General features: G+C 50.4%; 1 protein-coding gene across 1 annotated transcript in view; it reads left to right on the forward strand.

Moving 5' to 3' along the window:
• Positions 1-2738: 2738 nt before the first annotated feature.
• P2RY6 (pyrimidinergic receptor P2Y6) overlaps positions 2739-19144 on the forward strand; it is a 42292-nt gene continuing 25886 nt past the window's right edge. Inside the window, exon 1 of the mRNA XM_081239098.1 lies at positions 2739-2797. The gene's annotated coding sequence lies outside the window, so the exon portion shown is untranslated. The remainder of the gene's footprint in view (positions 2798-19144) is intronic.

Below are 19144 nucleotides of genomic sequence, written 5' to 3' on the forward strand. Positions count from 1 at the left end.
CAAGAAATGCCAGCTGAATTGGAACATCCTCTTCTGTTATTTAAATAAAATTTAAATAAAGCAACAGTTAAAGAAAGTTTTTGATTATTTGCTCTGTGGTAGGCACAGTGCTAAGAGTTTTACATACATTACCTCAGTTAATCTTCAAATCACTCAAGAGGACAGAATTATTTTATCCCCCTTTTTATGAGTCACCAGCACTCAGAAGCAAAGGTGTGGCTTTGTTCTGCATTTTCTATGGTTCCTGTTATCAGGCCCCAGGGCTCCAGTTCCAGTTCCTTTCCTTACAGATTGGGTGACATTGGACAAGACCATTGCCTTCTCTAAGCCTCAGTTTCCTCCTCTAAGAAATGAGAGTAGTCATCTGTTCTAAGTAAGGCTTAAGAAGATTAATATGTTAATTTATGCAAAACTACTTAGAAAAATGGTAAACCCCTATGTAAAATTTTGTTTATAAAATTTTTCAATTTTTCTCAATAATGAGACACTCTCAAACCCCTTCATTTGCAACAACTTTTTTTTTCAAGAATGCTTTCTCAGCACACTCCTTTGTGGGTTTGTTTGTTTTGTTTTTAATTTTTTTCTTTTTCTAAAATTTATTTATTTATTTTTTGGCTGCATTGGGTCTTCGTTGCAGTGCACGGGCTTCTCATTGCAGTGGCTTCTCTTGTTGCGGAGCACAGGGCCTAGAACGCATGGGCTTCATTGCGGTGCGTGGGATCAGTAGTTGTGTCGCAGGCTCTAGAGGGCAGGCTCGGTAGTTGTGGTGCAACGGCTTAGCTGCTCCGCAGCATGTGGGATCTTCCCGGACCACGGATCAAACCTGTGTCCCCCGCCTTGGCAGGCAGATTCTTAACCACTGTGCCACCAGGGAAGTCCCTGCAGCAACTTTATTAAATGTGACATCTTGATTTAAGAAAGTGATATGTTTCTTTATTTAATTTTCAACTAGAGAATGCATTCACTCAGTTCAAACAAAACAAATATTGAAAGGTAAACAGTGAAGAGTCTCTCTCTCATTAACTCTATTATACAACCACCATTCATGCATGGTTCCTTCATCTTTCCAGATAACTGTATGCATATACAAGCCCTAAAAGCCGTGTGCTCTTTTTTCTTTCTCTATACACAAAAGGCTACATACTTGTACACATATTTCTAGCTTTCTTCTGCAGATTTCCTGAAAGTCTTTTCACACCAATACACAAAAAGCTTACTTGTTCTGTTCACAGCCATAATTTATTTAACCAGTTCCCTATGAATAACATTTAGGTCATTTCCAATCTTTGGATATTGATTTGTTGACTTTTAAAGAGCTGAAATGAATGAAAACATCAATTCTTTCTTCATTATGAGGTTTAAACTATTTAACAAAACAATAATGTCTGACTGTACCTCAGATTCAACTAGTCTGATTTAAAAGGGACAGGGATCTGTTGGTACCCAGTGCAAGATTCCCCCCCGTCCCTGATCTCAGGGTTCAACTCTCATGTAATTTGGCTTCTTGTTCCTTGTATTGATTTTGTTACCCTCTCTGACCCCCTGCAGCAGGCAGTGTTGCAGAGACCAATGAGGTTCCAGAGGTAGTTTGAACAGCAGACCTCTGTGGACTATCACCTCTTTACTACATGCACTGTGTTCCTTTTTTTTTTTTTTTTTTTTTTGCGGTACGCGGGCCTCTCACTGTTGTGGCCTCTCCCGTTGCGGAGCACAGCCTCCGGACGCGCAGGCCCAGTGGCCATAGCTCACGGGCCCAGCCGCTCCGCGGCATGTGGGATCTTCCCGGACCAGGGCACGAACCCGTGTCCCCTGCATCGGCAGGCGGACTCTCAACCGCCACCAGGGAAGCCCTGTGTTCCTTTTAATACAAGCTAACTTCTGAATCAGGGGCAGATCTGGTAGGCATGATAGGAAGGAGCCAGACTGAAATGAGAAAGGCCTCAATCTTACCTCAGAAGTCCTGAGCTCTGGTTCTGACCAACATTTCCTAGCTGCGTAACCTAAAGCAAGTCATATAGTCTCTCTGAGCCTGTTTCCTCATCTGTAAAATGGGAATAATCAGAGTATCTATTCAGACTCCATGTACAAATGAAGCATGATAACATAGGTAAAGCCCTTAGCACAATGCTGGCTCATAGCACACGTGAAAAAAATGGTAGCATGGGCTTCCCTGGTGGCGCAGTGGTTGAGAGTCCACCTGCCGATGCAGGGGACACGGGTTCGTGCCCCGGTCCAGGAAGATCCCACATGCCGTGGAGCGGCTGGGCCCGTGAGCCATGGCTGCTGAGCCTGCGCATCCGGAGCCTGTGCTCCACAACAGGAGAGGCCACAACAGTGAGAGGCCCACGAACAGAAAAAAAAAAAAGGTAGCATGTTTTATTAGTAGAGCTTGGAAGGGTGAGCAGGACTCACAAAGAAGAAAGGAAAGGAACAGCATTCCAAGAGGGGGAACAGCACATACAACTAGCAGACTTTACAAAGTGTGAACCCTCAGAGCCAGCCATGGGAGGAGGCAGACCAAGGATTGTCGACCCAATTTTGTAGTTGAGGAAACTAAGACCCGGAAAGGGGCAATGACTCACCCCCATCTCCCATCAATGTACATGGAGGCAGGGGAGGAATTCAAAGCCCTGAGGAGGAGCTGCCAGGGCTGAAATTCCTGGGTTATGAATTTGTGGGTTAATACTTGGTTGGGCAGCTGGAATGTGGTAGGAATGTGAAAGGGGGAACTTCCGGAAGTGGTGGCCCTTTTCAGGACATAAGCTGCCCATGGATGCTGGACTGACAGAGCAAAAAGGTGCGGCATGGGGCTCCTGGACCTCAGGAAAGGGGTTGGGGGGTCTTGGGACCATGGCTGGGGCTAAAAGAGAAGCACTGGTCTTGAGGGGAGGCTGCAGGCACATCAAGGCTGGGGGCTGACAGGAGCAAGGGAAGTCTCAGAAGTCGTTGGAAATGCCAAACATAGCTTGTCAACTCTGGGTCTCACTGGACGTCTGCCAGCTGCTAAGGCTTCTGAGGCCACAGGCAGAGGCTGGGAGATGGGGGAGGAGTAGGGAGAGGAAGAGGAGGAAGCAAGTGTTCTTCCAGACACACTCTAACGAAGGGCTCTTTGACCTCTCCTGGAGCCAGGTAGATGGGGTCTGGCTCCTGGGCCCAGCTCTGAGCCTGCAGCCCTCTCCTTCCTTCTCCCAAGCCTGTCTTCCCTCGCCCTCAGTGACATCACACTGCTCTGCTGCACATCTTACTGCTCTGGCTCCTCCTCCTCAGTCTTGTCCCTGGGCATCTCTTCTTCCCTCCTTTAACTGATGGCTCCAGCCCAAACCCTCTTCTCTATCTTCTCTCTTCCATTAAGCAAACTCACTGCCCTATGGCCTAGAAAACTGAACACTAAGTTGGTAAGTTCCCCAAATCTGTGTCTCCAGCCCGCTCTCAACCCCGGGGGAGGGGATATTATTTTATTAAAGAGCCACCAATTTTCTCTGACTTGATGTGGGTGCAATGATCAAACCACTTGGCAATGCTAATCGGAGTAGGCGTTTCCAGGGGTTGGAGCACAGTCTCCACGGAAATCAGATGAGGCTCTGCATACCATCTGGGGGCAGTGGATGGACCAGGCAAGAAGGCTGAGGACTGGGGAGAGGACGCTGGGGAGAAGTCAGGGCCATTAAGACAACCCCCACTCCCCAACTTCAACACAGATTCCTCTCCTCTAACCACCTTGGAGAACCAGGGCTCAGCCTATTGGGAGTAAATGGGCCTCCGCTTCCCCTGTAGCAGATGTTGGAGCAGGTCCCTGCTCATGACCCTCAGCACTCACTATTCCCTATGCCCCGACACCTTCTCACTGACGGTACCTGGGACTCTGCCTGGGAGCTTTCCCTGGCCATCTAGAGTACATTTGGCCAGAAGGGCCAGAAAATTTGGGGACCAGCTTTTAACCAACGACAACTAGTGTTGATAGATAAATGCTCCAGATTCCTTGTCACTCATGTGGGAAATCTCTGAGGCATGTTCTGTGCTGCCTCCTAGAGGTTCCCAATGGTATTGACCCCCAGGGATAATCTTTTCATTGACTACTGTTGGGCTGTACCTCACAAGCCTACAAAGGCCTGTGCTTGCCCAGCTTCAAGACCGAAGAAAGAGCCGGGAGTCAGCGACAAAGACATCAATGGTTTAATGGATGGGGGAGCTTACACGTCTGAAGCAAGGTCCTGGAGCAACCGTGGGGCAGGACATGGCAGCTGTCTTCACTCCTGGGGGTAGAAGGGGATTGACATCAGGTTGGCTCATTGGTTACCAGGGAAACTAACAGAGGGGCACACCCCTCACTGCCCCTTTGATAAGAACAATTACCAGCTGGGGCCTGGGGCAAGTAAGTAGGAAGGTCAGTCATGTGAGTAGGGTGTAGGTGAAGCAGGCACTGGTCGGGCAGGAGATGTAAAGAGAACAGGAGAACAGCCACCTTGAGTGGCCTGACCATACAACCACCCTGAATTGGCTTCCTTCCTTTCCCTGTCTTACTTCCCCAGGCCCTTAGTGGTGCTTTCAGGATCATCTCAGAAATTAACTACTTGCACTTGATTCCTTGCTCCAGCGTTGGCTTCTGGGGGAACCCAAACCAAGATAACCCTCTGTCTCCCTCACATTCACATCCAATCTGCCTAAACCCTGCTGATTCTACTTCCTAAAAAGCCCCCACAATCCCCCTTCTAATCAGTTCCTCACTTATCACCCCTCCCCCATCCCTACCAGCTTGGCCACCTGCCTGGACTACTGGCCCTCACTGGTCCCCTGCCTCCTCCTCTGCCTCTCCGCACAGCAGCTGGGACGAGCAAACTTTCTAAGACATTACTCTGATTATGCCCCTCCCCTGCTTATACCCTTCCATGGCTCCCATCGCCCTGAGGATAAACTAAGCTTCCCAGCCTGACATTCAAGGCCCTGCAAGACCTGGTCCCTCCCACCTCTTCAGCCTTGTCTGTCCCACTCCTCCCTTCCACTGGACTCTCCAACAGAACTGAGACACACAAGGTTCCCAGAATTTGCCATGTTCTCTCTCACTTCCAGGTCTTTGCATGCTGCCCCCTCCCCTGATTTCACCCAGATGACCCTAGTTGTTCTTAAACACCAGCTTAGGACTTGTACCCTCACTTCCCCTGTGCCCATGTCTCCAGGCTGGGCCAGGGACCCCTCTGGGTTCCTATGCCTCAGTGCACATCTCTGCATCCCTCTGCCCACAACATCCTGGCTTATCCCCTATCCAAACCAGACACTTCTTGAGGGCACTAGGCATGGACAATTCATCTTTGTATCCCCGGTGCTCTGACCATGCTTGGGCACATAGAGAGGGTCAGAGAAGAGATGAATGATAATGATGACTCTAAATCCCCAAAGAGACCTATATTCATTCCTTCATTTAGTTATTATAGAGCACTGTGCCAAGCGTGGAGAGAACAGGGCTGGTGAACCACAGACACAGTGCCTGTGTTCGTAGGCAGTGTTCCAGACACTGTTCTGGAACAGTGCCTCACCTTTGCTGGAGAGGGAGTGATGTGGAGAAAGACAACATCAGGCCAGAGTGATCCGGTGCATCAGAGGCCAACACTGGGGCCTTGGGAGCCCAGAGGAGGCCCTGGGCACTGTCTGATGGGGAGGGAGACAGAGAAGGCTTCTGAGAGGAGGTACCTCCTCTCTGTGCTGGCCCTGATCACCCCTTGTCTTTGCAAAGCATGTGGGGGGCTGGGGAGTCAGGGGAGAAGCAGGGTCTATTACTGTGTCCCCTATAATCTCACCTCCTCCTTCCCGTCAAAGCTGACCTCTACCCAGTTGGTCATTCCCATTCATGTCTTTATACATAAGTATAGTATTATTTTGCACGTTTTAAAATGTTATGTTCATAGTATCATACTGTGTGTATCCTCCCATATACTTCTTTATTCAGTTCCATTAAATCTCCATGTGAGATTTAGCTTTGTCCATGTGCTGCTCTAGTTCATTCATTTTTGTCCGTTGTATAGTATTCCATTACATGCTTATACAGTCATCCCTTAACATAGCCCATTCCTGATAGTAAATCTGTAGATAGTAAAAGCTCATATTACAGAATTTTATCTGGGAAAAATAATAATGTTGCCAGCTCATCCAAAAACTTCAGCTAATTTTGCCCCAATATCATTGAAATTCTTTAAAACTATTAATGATAACAAGGATTTCTGCACAGTATAAAGCTGTGTTGTCCAATATGGTATCTACAGGCCACACGAGGCTATTTAAGTTTAAATGTAAGTGAATTTGAAGTTAAAAATTTCAGGTCCTCAGTTGCACTAGATGCATTTCAAGTGCTCAGTAGCCACATACGGCTGAAGGCTATCATATCACATTGGACAGCAGATATAGGATATTTCCATCGTATAAAGCTCTAAAGCATTTAAAACACTGATTGCTTCATTATCTAACACTAAATGAGCTCTTTTTTTAAAAAATATTTTTTAATATTTATTTATTTGGTTGCACCAAGTCTTAGTTGCAGCTTGTGGGCTCCTTAGTTGTGGCATGCACGTGGGATCTAGTTCCCTGATTAAGGATTGAACCCAGGCCCCCTGCATTGGGAGCTCGGAGTCTTATCCACTGTGCCACCAGGGAAGTCCTCTGAATGGGCTCTTTTTGTTTGTTTGTTTGTTTGTTTTCTCACATGTAGGACAGTTCCTGTGTGTGATGGAGGAGGATACATGCCTGGTTAAGCTTACATCTTTCACGTGTCCAGCCCTCTCAATGAGCTTTATTACTTCCACATTTTCTTCTAATGTGTGGGCTTTCTTAAGCCTCTCAGGCTCAGGCTTTTCCACTTTCTTAGAAGACATTTTTGCTTAACAATGAGGGGAAGATGGTAACAATTATGTACCAAACAAGTTTAAGGAACACAAGCATGAGGTGCGAGCCTATCCTATTGGGAGAACAGAGGAGTTACCACCACAGCTTACTCCACATCCTCTCACCCAGACTTGTGCTGGGGAGCACCTGCAGGTTTGTTAAGTTTTGAGGGCTTCCCTGGTGGCGCAGTGGTTGAGAGTCCGCCTGCCGATGCAGGGGAGACAGGCTCGTGCCCTGGTCCGGGAAGATCCCACATGCTGCGGAGCGGCTGGGCCCGTGAGCCATGGCCGCTGAGCCTGCGCGTCTGGGGTCTGTGCTCCGCAACGGGAGAGGCCACAACAGTGAGAGGCCCGCTTACCACAAAAAAAAAAAAAAGTTTTGAAAGTCATTGTAACAATTATCGGGAGAGTGAGAGTTCAGATAGAAAGGGACACCTGAATGAAAATGTATTTTTCCATTCTCTTATTCATGGATATTTAGATTGTTCCCAATGTTTTGCTTTAGATAAAATGCTGTGATGTACATTTTTCTACACCTGCTAAAGTTTATCTGGGTTATTTATGTTGGGGTGGAATAACTCTTTTAGATGATGTGCATCTTCAACTTACTAGATATTGACAAATTGTTCTTCAACTTGGTATGTTCAATTTCTAGTCCCACCCACAGTGCATAAAAGTTCCCATCTCTCCACACCCTCAGCAAAGTTGGTATTATCAAACTCTTTAATTTTTGCTAATCTGATGTGTTTGAAATGGTATTTACTTGAAATTTGTGGGTTTATTTGAAATTTCCCTGATTGATTGTGAGGTTGAACATATGTTCATATGTGTATTGGCTGTGCTTGCTTTCTCTTCTGTGAAATGCCTACTCATGTTTTTTGCTCATTTTTCTATTAGGTTGTTTGGTTTTTTCTTATTGTTATATAGGAGTTATTTATATATGCTGAATAATAATCCTTGTCTGTTAACATGTTGTAATACCTCCTCTCAGTTTGTGGTCTTTTTTTTTAGTATTTTGGTTTTTGTTTTTAAATATCTATCTACTTAGGTTGCACAGGGTCTTAGTTGAGGCATGTGGGATCTTCGTTGCCATGTGAAGGACCTTCATTGCGGCATGTGGGATCTTTCAGCTGCGGCATGCGAACTCTTAGTTGCAACATGCATGTGGGATCTAGTTCCCTGACCAGGGATCGAACCTGGGCCCCCTGCATTGGGAGCATGGAGTCTTAGCCACTGGACCACCAGGGAAGTCCCTTTTAGTATTTTGGATTAATAGAACTTTTAAATTTTTATTATACTTGAGTTTATCACTTTTTTCCTTTATGATGTTTTCTTTTTTGTTGTTGTTTATGTTTTTGTTTAAGAAAGCCTCCTTAATCCTGGCACATAGTAGGAATTCAATAAATGATTGTTGAATACAAGCTGCGATGGGAGCTGAAAGGAGAGGCTGGTTGTCTGAGTGTTGCAGGTGTTGGGCTAAGGTGACAGGGGCTGACGGTGTTGTCGTGAAGATGAGGGCATGGGGGAGATTACTGTAGAGAAGAGGGCACTTCAGTCATCAGAAGGGAGAAGTCCAGGGAGCAATAGGTCTGAGGTGCAGGAGAAAGGCTGAGCTGGAGGTGGGAACTGTGAGTGTCCGGCACACAGGGGTAATTTAAGGAGAGCCACTGCCCTCCCCCAGGGAGAATGTGCTGAGTGGGCAGAGAAGACAAGGGTGGGACAGAGCCCTGCGAGGAGTCTGGGAAGCAGAAGGAGGAGGGTGCTGTGGAGGCCACACAGGGAGTTCTTGACAGTATCCATCGAGTGACTTCCTGGGCAGTCTTTCAGGGGCACGGAGGTCACTGGGTCCTTAGAGGAACCATCTTGGGAATGCTCTGGGAACAGAGACTAGATAAATGGGCTGGGGACTGCAGAGGAGGCAACTTTTCTGAGAACACCAGCAGTGAAGGGAAGAGAGGGGGCAGTGCCTGGAGAGGGGGGCTCCAAGGCTTAAGAAGACACTGGAGCATGTTCACAGGCCGGCAGGGGTGGAGACGAGGATTCCCAAGGGCGTGGGGCCCTGGCTGCAGAAGCAGAGAGCAGCTCTGGGCACTGCTGGGGCCTTCACCTCAGATAAAAGAAGAGCCACCTCTTGGGGAGGGGGATGCTGAGCAGAGAGGTTGGGGGCAGGAACTTAAGTGAGCCCCCTCCACTGAGCCTGGCCTCAGTCCTAATGTCTGCCTAGCATAGGTAAGAACCAGTGAACATTTGGTGAGTGCATTTTCTTGGTCAGTCAGGTAGCAGGTGGGGCTGGGGTGTCAGTGAGTTAGAGCTTGTGGAGAGGGAAGATTTGGAAGAGCTACCATGAAGGGAGAGAAGAGCTTCCCTAGGTGAGGGTTTCTAGGGGCCCAAGTCCGTTGAGTCACAGGCAAACACCTTCTCCTCTCAAAGGACTGGCAGCAACCATTTCCATTGAACCAGCCAAGGCCTCAAGGCCCCTTGGGTCAGGCGAAGCGGGTATGACAACAGCCCATGACACCATATATCCCTGGTTCTGTCCTCCAGTCTCTACCTCCCACATCCTCCCTGGGCCAGCGGCCATCATTTTTCCCAGACTGTAGAACAGCTTCCTAGCTGGGCACCTGCTGCTACCTTGCCCCTCCTACCCATTCCTTATTCTCCATCCAGCAGCTGGAGAGATTGATTAAAATGATATTTGATATACAAATATCGAATCATTATGCTGTACACCCGAAACTGATATAACATTATATGTCAACTATACCCCAATTTTAAAAAAATATATTTGATTATGTCACTCTGCTGCTCTAAATGTTTTGGTGACTCCCACGGCTCTTTGGACAAAAGCCAACGTCCTGACTTTGGGCTGTCTGGGCTGGCTGCTGCCGCTCCTTCAGGCCCATCTCCCACCATGCCTCCTGGCTCGTGGGGCTCCCCCCACTCTGGCTGTGCTTCATTTCCCGGAACATGTCAAGCCCCTTCCTGTCTCACCCTCTTCAAGTTTCCCCTGCCTGGGACTCTCTTCTCCCTCACCGTCACCTGGCTGAGGCCAACTCCTCACTCTGGTCTCAGCTTAAAGGCACTTCCTCTGGGAAATCTTCCCAAATCTTACTATTTATTTATTTGGCTGAGCCACGCGGCATGCGGGATCCTAGTTCCTCGACTGAGGATTGAACCCGTGCCTCCCTGCAGTGGAAGCATGGAGTCCTAACCACTGGACCGCCAGGGAATTCTCCAAATACAATTTAAACTAGATTCCTTCCCCCTCCCACCCTCATTATAATCTCTCCTCTAACCCTTCACTTTTCCTTCTTAGCACTTACCACAATGTGTAATTCTGTATTAATTTATGTGACTATTTATTTAACATCTGGGGCCTCCACCAGGCCTCCATGAGGCCAGCGCTATCTGGACTGTCCTACTGACTTGGACCTGCAGTCCTAGCACAGAACCTGCCACAGAATAGGAGCTCAACAACTGTTGATTAAAAGCTGCAGTGGTAGCCAAGAGGAGGGGCTGGCTTGTCTGAGGGCTACTGGTCAGGGGAGGTTTCAGAGATGAGGGAATTAGAGGCCACTGTCCATAAGAGAGCTTAGGAGATAAGAGAAGGAAGAGGAGTGACAGGAGGAATGCTGACATTGATGAGCACCAATTATGTGACAGGCACTGTCTCTTTATACCATCCCAGTATCACTCCCACCCCCACCCCCCATCTTTAGTAGGATGTCCAGCTAGCTGGGTGACCTGGGGTAAAATAATCCCCCTGAACCTCAGTTTCTTAATCTGTAAAATGGATTTGTGACACCAAGATCCTGGGGTTGTTATGAGAACCAGGGAGCAATGTACAGTATAGAAAGTGCCACCAATCCATGCTTTAGGGGTACTTGAACTCTGCAGTCAGACTGTCTGAGTTCAAACCTCAGATCTGCCACTTACCAGCTGTGTGACCTTGGACAAGTCACTTCATCTCTCTGTGCTTGGGTTTTGCCACCTGTAAAATAGGGATAATAATGCTTCTAGAATCTCTATGAGGATTAAATGAGGTAATGTATTAAAACACCTAGTACGATGCCTGGCACATAGTAGGTGCTCAAGAAATAGCATTTATTTTTATCCCTCCCTCCCCACCACCATTCCAGAATTGCAGAATGTCAGAGCTGGAAAGTCAGAATCACCACTTAATCCCCCCACCCCACCCCAGGCCCCAATACAATGGGGGAAACTGAGGCCAAGAGAAAGTAGAAGAGGTGAGGGAATCTGGGCTGGAGTCCAGGGCTCCTGGGTCCCAGTCTAGAGCACCGGTCCCTGACACCTGCGTCCTCTTCCAGAACTATCACCTCCCCCGGGTTCCCCAGCGGCTGTCAGTCCAGCCGGGTCCCGCCTGGGCGGGAGCGGGAGTCCAGCTCCGGCTTGGAGGCCGCGAGGCCGCCGGGCCACACCACCTCCCCACCCCTTTGCTCTTGCGGCACGAGGAGCGGGGACGCCCGGGGTCTGAGCTGCAGCCGCTGCCTGCTGCCTGTGCGGAGCTTCCGTTCGCAGATTCGCCTCGCGCCAGCGCCCCGGAGCGAATGAAGTCCCCGGCCTGGGGGCTTCGCGGTCCAGGTGAGGGCTGGCGGGGTGGGGTGGGGTGGGGTAACCGAGGGGCAGGCGGTGCCGGGGTGAGCGGGTAGAGGGCAGCTCTGCCCACGCCAGGCTCGCGTTGCGGGCCCCAGGTGGGGTTCCCCGGGGGGAGTGAGTGTGTACGTGGGGGAAGGGGTGTGGTGGGTGTGTCATGGGCAGTGTGTAAGAGATTAGTGTGGGCAATGTGTGTGTACTGGGTTGTATGCAGTTAGTATGTGGTGTGTGCTAGGTGTGTCGAGTGTGACCAATGAATTGTGGTGTTGTCTGCGTGCAAGAAGTGTGGTACCTACCTATAGCCATGACTGACTGTGCCAGGGTAACCCGGGGGTTCCACGTGTGTGCCCAGGGTGTGTGCCCACTGTGTGGTGGGAGCAATCACACGATGGTGCATGCATGCATGTGGTGCCTGTTGTGAGAGGTGTGTTCCGTGTGTGGCACATCCATGGCTCTGTGTAGTGTGCGGAGCCAAATAATGGAAGACGAGAAGCATTTGTGCAGCTCTTACTATGACAGAACATTTCCCATGAAATGTTCCCTAGGGTGGTTCTGACTTTTCCACCCAGCACCCTTAAGGGCTTGGGAGAGTGAGAGCTCACCCTGGACCTGGGTGGAGGAAGTACAGCTAGTCCCGTGCTCACCCTCCCACAGGCAACGTGGGTGTGCGCATGGGCACACACACACAAAGATTCTTTGAAGTCTCATTGTTTAATCTTCAAAATTCATGTGGACTTTGCATTCCTCTCTGTAATATTTTTGCATTTGTTTTGATGTAAAAATATTGTTCTGGTAAGTTCCCATCCAGTGAGTTGACTCAAGGCTTGGTGGTGAGCTGGGTTTATCCTGCTGGGGGCCCTTCGGCACCTGTAAAGTAGGAGGACTCCGCTGGCTGTCCTCCAAACTGAGATAGCAGGACTTAGACCTCCTGGGGGAGTGTGGCAGCATGTCCGGTGTGTGCTGTGTGCTGTGTGTGCAGGTGTGCAGCCGAGTTGTGTGGTGGGAAGCTGGAGTTGTGTATGGCCATGTGCACTGTGTGTAAAGGAAGGGGTCACAGGGACGTGGGGATGTGTCCTGCATGGGGGAACTGTGGTGGGGTCTGTCTGTCATTTCTAATGCAGGGGCAGGGAAGCTGGGCTTCTCAGGAGGAGCTGTGACCATCAGTGAGGTTCTCACCTTTTCTGCACTGACTGGGCAGGAAGAGGCTGCAGGACCCCAGGGGACCATGGTGAAGGGGGTTCCTATAGCAAGCCACCATCTGGGACTGTCAAGGTGGTTATGTTATCCAAGCCTGGTTTAAATCCCACCTCTGGCACTCTCTACATGTAGGACTTAGGGCAAAACCTCTGTGCCTCAGTGTCTTCCTTTGTAAAATGGAGACATTATTAGTATTTGCCTTGTAGGGTTATTGTGAGGATGGACTGAGTTCCTGGCTATGAAGTGCTTGGCATAGAACAACCCTTAACAGGTTGTAAAACTATAATGACAGTGGTGGAGCCGCCACATAAGTTGTCCCTTCCTGCTCTAAGAACTCTCCGTTTCCACAGAGCCAGTGATTTCCCATGAGCTGGGCAGGTGGGAATCTGAGAGTCTCCCACTTAAGTATGTCTGAAGGATCCCTTCCTGTCCCCAACCTCTATCGCTGTTGAACTCTCAGTGACTCTCTGGCTCCTGGGAAGATGCAGTCTGAAAGGGGAAGATGTTGAGTCTCTGGCAAGGTCTGGGATGGGGCGTGGGAGAGAGGCTGAAGGGAGAGCTGCCAGGGCAGGCATGGAGCTTGGATGGAAGCCTCTTTCCTGACAAACATGGGAGGAACAGGAAAATGCTGGCCTGTGCCCTCGAGTGTGTATGCGTGTGTTTGTGTGTATGTGTTTGGGGACTGGCAGGGACCGGGGCAGGAGTGCCCTCTGCCTGGAATGAGGAAAGTTAAGAAGAGGAGGATTAGGGATGTGTGGTCCTTGGGCCAAAGCAGGCCCTGGAAGTTAGAGGAATGCTGCAACATCAGAGTTAGAGCAGGTGGGTCTGAGTTCCAGACCAAAGCGAACCAGGAGACCCCTCAGGCTGGGCTTCGTTTTGGGGGAGAAATATTTGCATTGGCAGAGCAAGAGCCCTTGTTCCTGGTGACTTCATTGGGTCAGTTTAGAGAAAGTGCCCAGAGGCCTTGGAGATGGAGGTGACATAGAAGGCAGTATCCAGAGCTGTGGAAACATATTTAGGGAAGACACCTAAATATATCCGCCTTGGTGGCGGGGTGCTGTGATGGGTTGACAGAGAGGCTTGGGCTAGGGGAGTGGCAGACCACTGTCCCCTGTCCCCAGGCAAGGAGTGCTTCAGCCCCAGAGGCCCTGGATGCTGCTCCAGGAGATCTGGAGGACAGAGCCCAGTTGGGCAGCAGAAGGCCTGGCCCAGCCACCACTGGCTGGGTGACAAGGCCAGTTCTCTCTTCTCAGCTGTCAGAGGGGGGGGATGGAGTAATGTTGGCATCATTTCTGTCCCTGATTTCCTTTGATCCATAATTCCAGCTATAATTATTTATGATTCTACAGCCCTAGCACTAAGACTCTGTAATCTCAGCTCAAACATTCTAAGAGTCTATAATCCAAACTCCAACTTTCTATTCTCCAGCTATAACATTCCCTAATTCCAGCTCAAGTGTTCAAGGATTCTGACCAGTCTGGTAGTCTGACACTTTCAAGTTTATAAACTACCAGGAAAGGTATACTAGAGGTCACTTCTGCAGCTATTTGAGAAGCCCCCAGGAAAGGGCCCTCCACAGCCAGCCACAAGCACTGGACCTGCTCCTATGTGTTGAGGGAAGGTCCTTGGTCCATGGCCATATGCTTCCTGGGAGGGCTGACAGTGAACCCAGAGGTTCCTCCTCATCGGGGCAATGGAGGTGCTTGGAGTAGCTCTTGTAGAAAAGATTCCTGTGGTGTTAGTAAGAACAGCGCCTTTAATGCGCAGTCGTGTTTGAACTCAGCATGGGCTGGCAAGTGGAGAGCCGAGGGCCAGTCCCCGCTTCAGCTGTGTGACTTTGGACCAGTCACTTTCCCTTTCCAGGCCTCACTTTCCTCCTCTGGCAATCTAGCACACAGGACTAAAACTCCCTGACCTCTCTCTCTGACCACTGGGGACATCATCACTGTCATGGTCCTTGGACAAGTCTATAAACATTAGTTGAATGAGGGAGGAGGGAATGAACAAATGAATGATCAGATGAAAATGTGTGAAAATATAGCCTAAGGCACCATGATTATGAACCCCTTCCCTCCTCCCCACTCAGCCTCAGCCCACATCTGAGAAACTGGTCTCAGAACATAAAGAACTGGGGGGTGGGGTGGAGGGGTGGGGGCGGTTTCCTCTGGCACAGACCTGGATTGCTGGAGAGTTTAAGAGATTGGGCGGTGGGAACTCCTTGGGTGTCACCGTTTGCCCTGCAGCATTTCCACTGCCAGCCCTGCCCTGAGCCCTGGGCAGCAGGCCTGCTGATTCACGATGCTCTCCCTGATTATTTCCCCATAATCACCCCCCAGCCCCCGAGCTGATGATTGAAGGAAGGAACTGTAGCTTCAGGGGCAGTGGCTCTGGAGGCTGGGAAGGTAAGCAGGAGCCCCCAGGAGATTGGTGGAAGAGTAGAGCCAGAAGGGTCCTGAGCCCCCAGGCCATGTGAGGCTGGGGGAGGGGGGGAGTGGCCCAGGTCTGAGCAGGTGTTGGCATGAATGAAAACGGGGGACAGGTAGCACACACTCACTAGGCACCTGCTGTGTGGGGCATTGTGCCCACTTCTTGCCTGTGTGCTCTCTGTCCTCCAGCCACCCTGGCAGGAAGGAGGAGTTTGGGTGTATCCTGGGCTTCTTCCTCATTTCTCCTTATTCCCCATTTCTCCCATTCAGTTATCAAGCCCAACTGAACCTGCCTCCCAAATATCTCTCTAGTGGTCCCCTTGTCTCCAGCCCTGTGACTCTGGCCCAGCTCTGGAATCCTCACAGCCTCCCCACCTCCCACCTCTTACTTTGGCTGCCAGGAAGCTCAATCACCATCTTAGTCTAGGTTTCTGCTACTGTATAACTGCTCTGCCTCTAATGGGATCATGTGGCATATGTGGCTTTTGTCTGAGCTGCTTCCAGCCTTTTATGGGCTTGGAAATTCTAAAGCAATCCGTAAGTAAAATCTGCTATTCCCTAGGTTCTTATGAGAACTTCCACTGGCTTCTTGGATTTTTCGCTTTTTTTTCCTTGCCTCTCCCACCATACTGACTCCCACCCAGACATGGAGACATTGCAGCTGAATGAAGCAGTGTTCAAATCCTGGCTCTGCTACTACTAGCTACATGAACCTTGGGCAAGTTACTTAACCACTCAGTGTGCTTCCCTTTCCCATCTGTAATATGAGGATACTAATGGTACCTACTTTGCATGGGTTTATGAGGATTAAATGAGATAGTATAAGCACTGTGGTAAGCACTGTGTTTGCCAGTATAGATTACTTGAATGGGTCTTAGCCATCCTGGGAGAACCTGGAGGACGAGGGGCTGGCTCTGTATGGAGTATTCTATATCAGTGCTTCTCAAAAGTCAATGTCTGCCTGAAACCCTTAAGGATCTGATTCACTTGGTCAAGGTGAGGCCTCCAGGCACATTCCTGACCTGCTCTCAGAGGATGCCAAAGCTTTTGTGCGAAGTCCACACTTCAGTCTACTCTGTGAGAACGTGACTGTGGATAGAATCCTTGTAAACTGTAAAGTGCTTGACTATTGTACCTGGACAGGAGTTCCTGCCAGTGATTGAGGGCAGGAGGATAGCTGTGAAGGGGTCAGCGCCCACAGGCAGCAGAGGGTCTGAGGGCCCCAGGAGGAGGGCTTCAGCCTTGGGCACACCCCTCCCCCACTATGAGAAGCCTATATCCAGGGCTGAGCAGGCCAAGTTAATCCTCTAAGCCTTCCTCCTCCTCTTGTGTAATGGCTTTTGTTCCCCACAGAAATTGAGAGCCTGCTGTGACCAGGAACCCCACAAATCTTCCACGGCATCTGGGCCTGCCTGGGATTGTGGCAAGGATTGCTGAGCCTGGGAAAACAAGGCCTCTGAACTGGGGGTTTGAGGGCACCCCAGGAGTGGGCCCATGTGTGCATTACATGCAGAGACACAAGCACAGGCAAACACACGTGTATATGTACACACTCCAGGGCCACTCACACAGACACACATGTGTACCGTATACACATGGGTGCAATTCCGAACACATGCACCCCTGTGAATACATGTGCCTCTTCCAGGTCAGATCCACACATAGCTGACACCACCCCTGCCATGTAGACATGCATGTACCTGCCATTCGTGTAGGTACGTCCTCTCCCAGCCTGGGACTTGAGGCTTACAGTTACCTCAGGCTTACACCTTCTCCTGGAATAAGCTTTCCCAGGCCTCCCAGGCTTGTCCCTTCCCGTGTCTCCCTGCTCACCTTCTCACCACAAGGACAGAGAAAGGGCTTTTCCTGTCAGCTGCTGGCCTGCTGGTTGGGAGCAGGGGTGTTTTTGTCTTTTCTGTAGAACTGGTTCTGTGGAATTTTCACTTATTTCCCATCAAGGGTCAAGGCCCTGCTCTGGGGGTTGCCTCAGGGCCCCACAAGCATGAGGAGGCTCGTTTTCAGATAAACAGGAATGTTGAACATATAACAACCTCTGTGGTTGGAGTAGTACCTAAAAGTTTGTAAACTGCCTTCTTGCCAGTGTCTTGCTCATTCTTCATTGACAGGCCCGAGATGCAGGTGCCTTCATTTCCTCCATTTGGCAGATGAGGGAACTGAGGCCCAGAGAGGGGTAGGACCCACCTGAAATCACATCTGAGCAAGATGAGGCAGTCGACCAAAATTCTAACCTCTTGAGGTTGGGCTGAGGGGAAGTGGCTTCAACCTCCTGGGGCTGAGAGAAGGAGAGTTTGGTCTGTCAGAGCTGGGAGGATGGCGCAGGCTCAGGACACAGGCAGTCCCTCACAGGCCAGTGCTCTGCTGAGGCTCAGCCCTTAGTGCACCATTGTGGACATGCCAGAGGAGAGGGCAGGAGGGGGACAAGACACCTTTGCCTTGCTGTGTGATCCAGGCAAGTCCCTGCCCCTCTCTGGGCCCAGCACCCTGTCTCTACAATGAAACACCGGGGTTGGTTGGAGGATGTACTCCCGCTCCGCCGAGCCTGGGGAAAGCTTCTGCAGGCTGCGAGTGGAAGGCAGGCTCAGGATGCTCCACGCTGCAGCCTTGGTGGTCCTGAGCTGCGGCCTGTGCCCAGGGAGCCCTCGCCTTGGCCCCTGGCCTGCTGCTGAGACCCACCAAGGCAGGGCCAGGCACAGAGTTGGGGCTCAGGGTCTGGGGTCTCCTCCAGGCTAGGCGGGAGGTGGTGTTGTGAGAAGAGGACCCAGAAAATCCAGACGGTGCCCCCAAGCCCTGTGGATCTCTGCCCCTTAACCTCCCTTATGTTTCTCTATAGTTCTTATCACTACCTGACCTGCTATATATTTACTCATTAACTAAAATAAACTAGTCTCCCCTGCTAGAATGTAGGTGCTACATGGGCAGGGAGTTTTGTGTTCTCAAGTGCATTGAACATTACCTGCACAGAGTAGGTGTCCAATAAGTACTTGTAAAAAAAGAAAAAGGAGGAAGAGGAAGAGGAGGACTAATCTTACGGATGGGGAGTGGCTGGCCCAGACCCACCACTGGCCAGAGGCAGAGCCACCCTGGCTGCCTTCTCATCAAGCCCAAGCTCAAGGATGGATTGGAGCTGGGGAAGGCGATGGTGGCCTGGGCTCAGACTTTTCCCCCCAAATCACCCTCAATCTCAGGAGCCATACTCAGTCCACAGGGGGATGGCAGGGCATCTGGACCTGTGGGGGCAAGAGCCAGACAACAGAACCATTAATCTCAGGGTCTCAACATCCTTTAATGGACCTTCCAGGCACTGCTGAGAAAACCAGGTCAGTCATTCCCCGCAGCAGCAATGAGCAGGGCCAGGACTCTCTTCAGACTTGAGAAAAGCCAGGAGACGGCTGAGGGGGGTGGTGCGTGGAGATGAGGAGGAATACGGTCATCCGCTGGGTGCCAAGACCCTGGGCCAAGCCCTGGTCTTTCTTTCTTTTTTTAAAAAAATGTATTTATTTTATTTTTTTGGCTGCATTGGGACTTTTTTTGGCTGAGTTGCTGCACGCGGGCTTTCTCTAGGTGCCGAGAGCGAGGGCTACTCTTCGTTGTGGTGCGCAGGCTTCTCATTGCTGTGGCTTCTCTTGTGCACAGCACGGGCTCTAGGCGCGTGGGCTTCAGTAGTTGTGGCTCGCGGGCTCTAGAGCACAGGCTCAGTAGTTGTGGCACGCAGGCTTAGTTGCTCCGCGGCATGTGGGATCTTCCCGGACCAGTGCTTGAACCCGTGTCCCCTGCATTGGCAGGAGGATTCTTAACCACTGTGCCACCAGGGAAGCCCAAGCCCTGGTCTTTCAATGCCACCTCACTCAATCCTCCCAACAGCCCTCGGGGCTGAATTGATGATACCCATTCTGGGGGTGAGCACACTCAGAAGGCAAAGTGACTGGGAAGTGGCTGGTCAGCCTTGGTGTTAGGGACTTGAGCTGGAATGCTCTGGATTTGGGTCCCAGCCAGCTTGCCAGCTCTGGGCTGAGGCAA

Source organism: Mesoplodon bidens, assembly GCF_964165515.1.
Source record: "Mesoplodon bidens genome assembly, chromosome: 7".
In the NCBI taxonomy this organism is placed as follows: Eukaryota; Metazoa; Chordata; class Mammalia; order Artiodactyla; family Ziphiidae; genus Mesoplodon; species Mesoplodon bidens.